We start from the raw sequence: 7003 nt of genomic DNA, 5'->3' as shown, positions 1-7003 counted from the left end.
AACAGCCATTCCCATTACAGAAGATTAACAAGCTTAGAAAGCCAGTATTCTCAAGTAGGACATCATTCAATTGCTAAGAAGGCTGAGATCCAGTCAAATATGAAAATTAGGTAAGATCATGGGGACTCATGCCAGTAAGGCTATATATTTTCATTCCAGCCTCTGGTCCTTCAATGGCAACTAATAATGACAACCATGATGTTTCCATGCCAGCATGCACTTATCCATCTGCATTATCATTAGTAGAGGATCTAATATCATTAACTTTAATAAACTGTGGCACTGTATATAACGGAATGAGCTGTTGCACTGAATACAAGTTGAACTATGAAATTAAAGAGGACTGTAGTCGTAAGAAAAAGGAGCTGCTGAGCCTATGGAGAAGACATGAAGTATTCACCTGATAAACGTGTTTCTCCTGATGTTACATAGCCCTACTAAAAGGTCCCTTCAACTCATTGAAATACTATTTAAGTGCCTAACTGTTTAGAAATCTGGCCCCATGTCTTCACTGCAAAAGGTGCATTTTGACATCAAGATAATATCTAACTCTTGTGTAGCATTTTTCACGAGTAGATTTTGAAGTGCTTTACAAAGGAGGTCAGTATCGCTATCCCCTTTTATAGATGGGGAAATTGAGGTCACACACCAGGCCAGTGGCAGAGCCAGGAACAGAACTAGATTCCCTGTGTCCCAGTCCAGTGCTCTGTCTACTAGCCACACCGTATGGCACTAAAATGGCTACTCTATGTAAAATCCTAGTGGAGACAAGGTAGTTTTTAACCTCGCTGTAGCTACTAAAGGGTGGTCTGTGCTTAAAACATAGGTTGACATAGCTATGGCATGTGAAAAATCCACATCCCTGTATGCTGTAGATACCAACCTAACCCCTGGGGTAGACACAACTAGGTCAACAGAAGAATGCTTCTGTTGACCTACCTACTGTCATTCAGGTAGTGTTCCTACAGTGATGGAAAAACCCCTTCTGTTGGGAGATAGTGCATACACTACAGTGTTATGCTGTAGCTATGCTGCTGTATTCCCACTAGTCTAGGCATGGCCAAGGTCAGACCTACATCCCCCACCCAGGTTTGACCCTGACTAGCTACACGGAGGCAAAAACTCTCTGTGCCTTGTCTCCAACAGGAATTTACATGGAGTTAGTTACCTCCGTGTATAAACCAGGCTCTTTTTGAACATAAGAACAGCCATACTGGGTCAGAACAATGGTCCATTTAGCCCAGTATCCTGTTTTCCAACAGGGTCAATGCCAGATGCTTCAGGGGGAATGAACAGAACAGAGCAATTTTGAGCGATCCATCCCCTGTCATCCACTCCCAGCTTCTGGCAGTCAGAGGCTTAAGACACCAAAAGCATGGGGTTGCATCCCTGATAATCCTGGCTAACAGCCATTGATAGACCTATACTCCATGAATTTATCTAATTCTTTTTGGAACCCTATTATAGTTTTGGCCTTCACAACATCCCCTGGCAAGAGGTTCCACAGGTTGACTGTGCATTGTGTGAAGGAGTATTTTGTTATGTTTGTTTTAAACCTGCTGCCTATTAATTTCACTGGGTGACCCCAGGTTCTTGTATTAAATCTTGTAAATAACACTTCCCTATTCATTTTCTCCATGTTGTTCATGATTTTATAGACCTCTATCATATCATCCCTTAGTCATCTCTCTTCTAAAATGAACAGTCCTAGTCTTTTTAATCTCTCTTCATATGGAAGCTGTTCCATACCCCTAATTATTTTGTTGCCCTTCTCTGTACTTTTTCCAATTCTAATATATCTTTTTTGAGATGGGGTAACCAAAACTGCATGTGGTGTTCAAGTTGTGGGCATACCATGGATTTATTTAGCAGCATAATGATATTTTCTGTCTTATTAGCTATTCTTTTTCTAATGGTTCCTAACATTGTGTTAGCTTTTTTGACCGTCACTGCACATTGAGCAGATGGTTTCAGTGAAGACATAGTCACTCTTCTGAGTATCTACCCTTTGGTGGATCTCTGATATGTCTACACTAGACCTTTTTACCTCAAATTAATTGATTCCTAGTTAACTCAATGTAATTACATTGCAAAGTGTACAAACTAGCCTTTACAAATGTGTTAACTACCTTGACTTAATTGGAAATTAATTAACTCCTAATGTGGACAAACCCAAAGGAAATGAATTGACTGTGCATGCTCTATATGCTAATCTAAAATATCTCTAACATGTAGCTGCAAACCAAGTTCTTTTCAACATGACTGAGCATTAATCTTCATTCACATTCAGTGGCTCTAAGTACCAAGCTATTAAATCAAGCTATTTTTCAGCTTTCCAAGCTCAAAAACATTATAATATGATTTTTTGTCAGAAGATACATCAACATTTTATTTTCAAAAACACCTCTTCTTTCAACTTCTCCTTCAGATACTTTCCACCCCACTTTCTGATGCAACTGTTTTATCACATGTCAGATATCAGAGGGTAGCCGTGTTAGTCTGGATCTGTAAAAGCAGCAAAGAATCCTGTGGCACCTTATAGACTAACAGACGTTTTGGAGCGTGAGCTTTCGTGGGTGAATACCCACTTCCTCAGATGCATGTGGGTGCATGCATCTGAGGAAGTGGGTATTCACCCACGAAAGCTCACGCTCCAAAACGTCTGTTAGTCTATAAGGTGCCACAGGATTCTTTGCTGTTTTATCACATTTTAGCTTTTGATTAGCTGGAAAACCACATTCAATATCTGGGTCTGTTTTCCCCCCATATGTGTGAGAGGCAGACAGTATGAACTACACAAGGTTAGATACAAAACTCTTTTCTGCTAAGTAAGACTGCTTCTGTTTCTGAGCATGAAGCAAAGAGATTTCATTTTCTCATTTTGCTCAGAAAATTGAAGAAGTCAACAGATAAAAAAGCTTGAAATAAGAATTAACAGCCAAAGAGTGGGACCTGTCTACTTTTTGTCACAGGAACTTTCATTTGGTCATTAAAGGTATTTGCTTCACGGCAAATTGTCATTAGATACAATAGATGGATTTATTTTAGACTCTTTTTCATTCTTTACCTCAAAAACTAGACAGTTAACAATGCTCAGTTATTAGGAAATCAGTCTTTGGGTGTGAGAGTAATGTAAATTGAAATCTGTAGTTCAGATGCTGAGGTGAAGTTCTGAAGTATGCTATGGTGTGGCTGCAGTAAAAGAACTGATATGTAAATTTGAAATCCAAAAAGGTCCATTTTAGTTATGATGATACTAATGCTTTTAAAATAGCATGGTGAAAGATCATCTTAAAAGCTATGAAAAAATACTGCATTCTGGCTCATCTAGATAAATTAAACCCAGCTACAAGGTTTGGATGAGAAATCTGGTACAGTAACACAGGTCTTGCATAGTAACATGAACGGCATGTTGGAATCAAAATGATCTCAGCTCATATTTGTGAAGAGATAGCAAAGATAGGTTGAAGGTTGCTAGTGCCCTCTGGCTTTTTGCTGCACAGGAGTTTCCAGAATTTTTAATTGATAAAGCAATCACCTTATACGAATGTCAGATATTGCTAATATTTAATGAAAAGTTATGACAGAGCAGGTAATATTTTATGGCACAAGGAAATGCCCTTGTTCTATATTTACATTTATTTGATGTTGACATCCAGCAGCAGCATCATAACCTCAGTTTTTGCTGTAGTATTTGGCAGTAGACAGGTTAGTAAGTGAGGTTGAGCATCACCTCCAAAATGTAGGACCAGCTCTCCCCAATCCATTTTAATTTCCAAGTTTTCAAATTTAATGGTAATATACCCAACCAGAGGTTCCAAACTCAAGGCTCCAGAGACTTGCTAGTATGCAGAGACAGCTGGCTGTCATCTTTGCTCTAACTACTAACTTGCGTTAAAAGAAGCTAAATGTATACTGAATAATTTTCCGTGTAAGCAATGGTGGTGCTTGGCACAGGGATCTTATGTAAGTGCAAATGAGAAGAGAGGAAGGACGGTGCAGTGGTTAGGGCCGTGACATGGGATACCTAAGTTCAATTCTCTGGTCCACCACAGCCTGCTTGAGTGACCTTAGACAAGTCACTTTGTTCTCTGTGCCTCGGTTTCCCATGGGGATAATAGCACTTCCCTACCTCACAGGGGTGTTGGGTGGTTATGCACTGTAAATACTGTGAGGTGCCCTCAGATACTCCTATGATAATGGTGGCCATATAAATATCATAGATAAGAGGTGGTTTGTGTTACCATAAATGGGAAGGGAAGTGTCCATAAGACCATCTCTCTAGGAAAAAGGTCTGACAACTTAGATGATCCTCCTCACTGAGGTACTGGAGGGTTATAACAGCCCCCACATGCCAAGGCTTTATTTTAGTCCATCTTGCTGGCAAATACCAGTATGTGCCTATCATGTGAATTTTAGCAAACTTCCCATGTAGTCATAAGGGAGCATGGTGGCTTTAATACTTTAACTTCATCAAAGTACATTTTGGTTATTTTTTAAATCTAAAATACTGCAAATATCAGATCAAAATCATAGTCAATAATTCAGCACAGCAAACACAGCCTACAGCACCAGCTACCTGCACCGCAGTCTTATGCGTACTGCATGTCAGATAATTTGATGGAGTAATGATGACACATCAGTCATTGCACAGGTCAAATTCTCTAGCCTCCCGCCTCAGTACCGACATCAATTTCTTGATGCACTGTACATGTGAAAGAGTAAATCCAACACTATTATGCACCAGCTTGTAGCTTTCTAAGCTGTGGCATTTGAGCCACTCCCATGTGCTGCTGTTGGCCTTAGAACCTCCGCATCTTCATTTTTGGGCCCCAATCCAGAGCTTGGCAAGTGGGACTGGCTTGCCAAGGTCACTACAGCTATTGCCAATGGAATTCTAGAGGAAGGCTCTCTGAGCTGTCCCTCCCTGCTTTCTGTGGATAAAACAATATTTCTGATGCTTTCAAGTTATTCATCTGACTGAGGCTGTGGCAAAACTGTACTTGGCAGCTGGTTCACTTAGCTTGGGCCGTGCTGCACAGTTGTGCTCAGTTTGATTGTTTTTAAAAGGGCGTCCACATAATAAGTCAAAATAAAAGACAAACCCAACAGAAAGAAATGACATACAGTTTGAGACAGGCCCAGACCAAAACCTGGCACCTACAAAGTTGGGGGAAGTTTGGATCTCAATTCCTTCTGCAGCTTGGGCCTACCTCGGTAAGAAATACAACATGGAATTAAAATGAATAGTGGCACAAGAATGTTTCCATTCTACCCCTAATTGATAATAATGTTAAGAGACTGATAGTCATTTAAATTCTAATTAAGGGAGACTCATATTGACTTTAATGGCGACCGATAAGGCTACGTTTTAGTCATGGGTATTTTTAGTAAAAGTCATGGACAGGTCATGGGCAGTAAACAAAAATTCATGGCCCATGACCTGTCCATGACTTTTACTATATACCCCTGACTAAAACTTGGACAGGGGGTGGCCCGGGGGTGCCACAGGTGCTGGAGGGGCATGGCTTGGAGGAGGGACGTGGGTGCTCAGGAGAGGAGGAATGGGTAGCTGTGGAGGGGGGAGCACAGGTGTTCGGGGGGGCATGGCTGGGGGGGCACCCCGGGTGCTGCAGGGGGTGTGGCAGGGCTGGAGAAGACTCTCTACCCGGCTCCTGGGAAACAGCGACCTCCAGCTCCTAGCTCCACATGCTGCCTCTGCTCCACCCCAAACCCCAGTTCTGCAGCTCCCATTAGCTGGGAGCTGTGACCAATGGGAGCTGCGGGGGCAGTGCATGCGGGTGGAGGCAGCACATGGAGCTAGGAGCTGAGGGAGGGGAGTTCCTGTGGCCTTTCCGGGGAGCCCCCCCAGGTAAGCACCATCCCGCACCCCAACCCCCAGCTCTGATACCCCTACACACACCCAAATCCTGCTGCTGGGGAGCGGGGGCGTTCCGAGATTGCCCCAGCAGTGGCTGCTTGATAACACTGCAACATGTCAATGACAGCTTTGTAGCAATTTAAACTCTTGCAAAATACTGCTTCCAGTTTGTCCATTGTGAAAGTTTGTCAAAGTTGAAGTTCTCTGGGGCATTGAAGAGTGACATGTTGATGAGATCCTGTAATCTTTGTTGCTTTGTTCCTTCAATTTGCAACCTTTGTTTCTGTCTTCCTTCTGTTTCTGTTCTCCTCTGGCACTAGTTTATTTCTGACACCATGTCATGCTTCTGTACCAGGTATTGACTGGCTACAGTGTATATTGTGGTAGCACTTAGAAGCCCAAGGCATGGGCCAGGACCCCATTGTGCTAGGCTGTGATGGGGCATCTACTCCAAACTAGCCCATAAAGGGTTAATAGGACCCTAGGGAGGCTGCACAACAGGCATCCAATTGGAGAGGGGCTGCGAGGAGCAGCCAGTCAGGGCTGGGCAGGTCCATATAAGAAGAGCTGCAAGGCAGAGCAGGTGAGTCACTCCCTGGAGCTCAAGGAGGGAGGAAGACTGGCTGCTTTGCAGGCAGAGGGCAGCTAGCACCTTGGATAAAGCGGTGCTAGGAAGAATCAGGGGAGGAAGAACAAGCTCCTGGCTGACTGCTGGAGCCCTGAGACAAGGGCGGAGAAGATGCTGGGGCTGTGGGGAAGCGGCCCAGGGAAGTAGACTGCAGGGTTGGAGGGGACGCAGCATGTGGCTGCCATCTACAGGGTCCCTGGGCCAGAACCAGGGGTAGTGGGCAGTCTCTGGTCCCCCTCCTGCCCCTACTTGCCACCGAGGAAGTGGCTGGACAGTGGACTATGATTCCCCTGGAAGGGGGAAGAACAGAGTGTGACACAGCAACTGGGCTGTGTCCTGAAAAGGATACTGTGTTCTTTGGGACAATTCACTTCCTGGAGCAGAAGTGAGGGCAATGAGACATCACCAGAGGCGCCACAGCGGTGAGTTGAACCCTGTCATATAAGTGCTGTACGAATACAGAGCAAAAAGATTGTCCCTGCTCCAAAGAGTTT

The sequence above is a fragment of the Gopherus evgoodei genome, chromosome 9, assembly GCF_007399415.2.
Source record: "Gopherus evgoodei ecotype Sinaloan lineage chromosome 9, rGopEvg1_v1.p, whole genome shotgun sequence".
Taxonomy (NCBI): domain Eukaryota; kingdom Metazoa; phylum Chordata; order Testudines; family Testudinidae; genus Gopherus; species Gopherus evgoodei.
The sequence above is the reverse complement of the archived record's forward strand: the minus strand, read 5'-3'. Positions refer to the sequence as shown.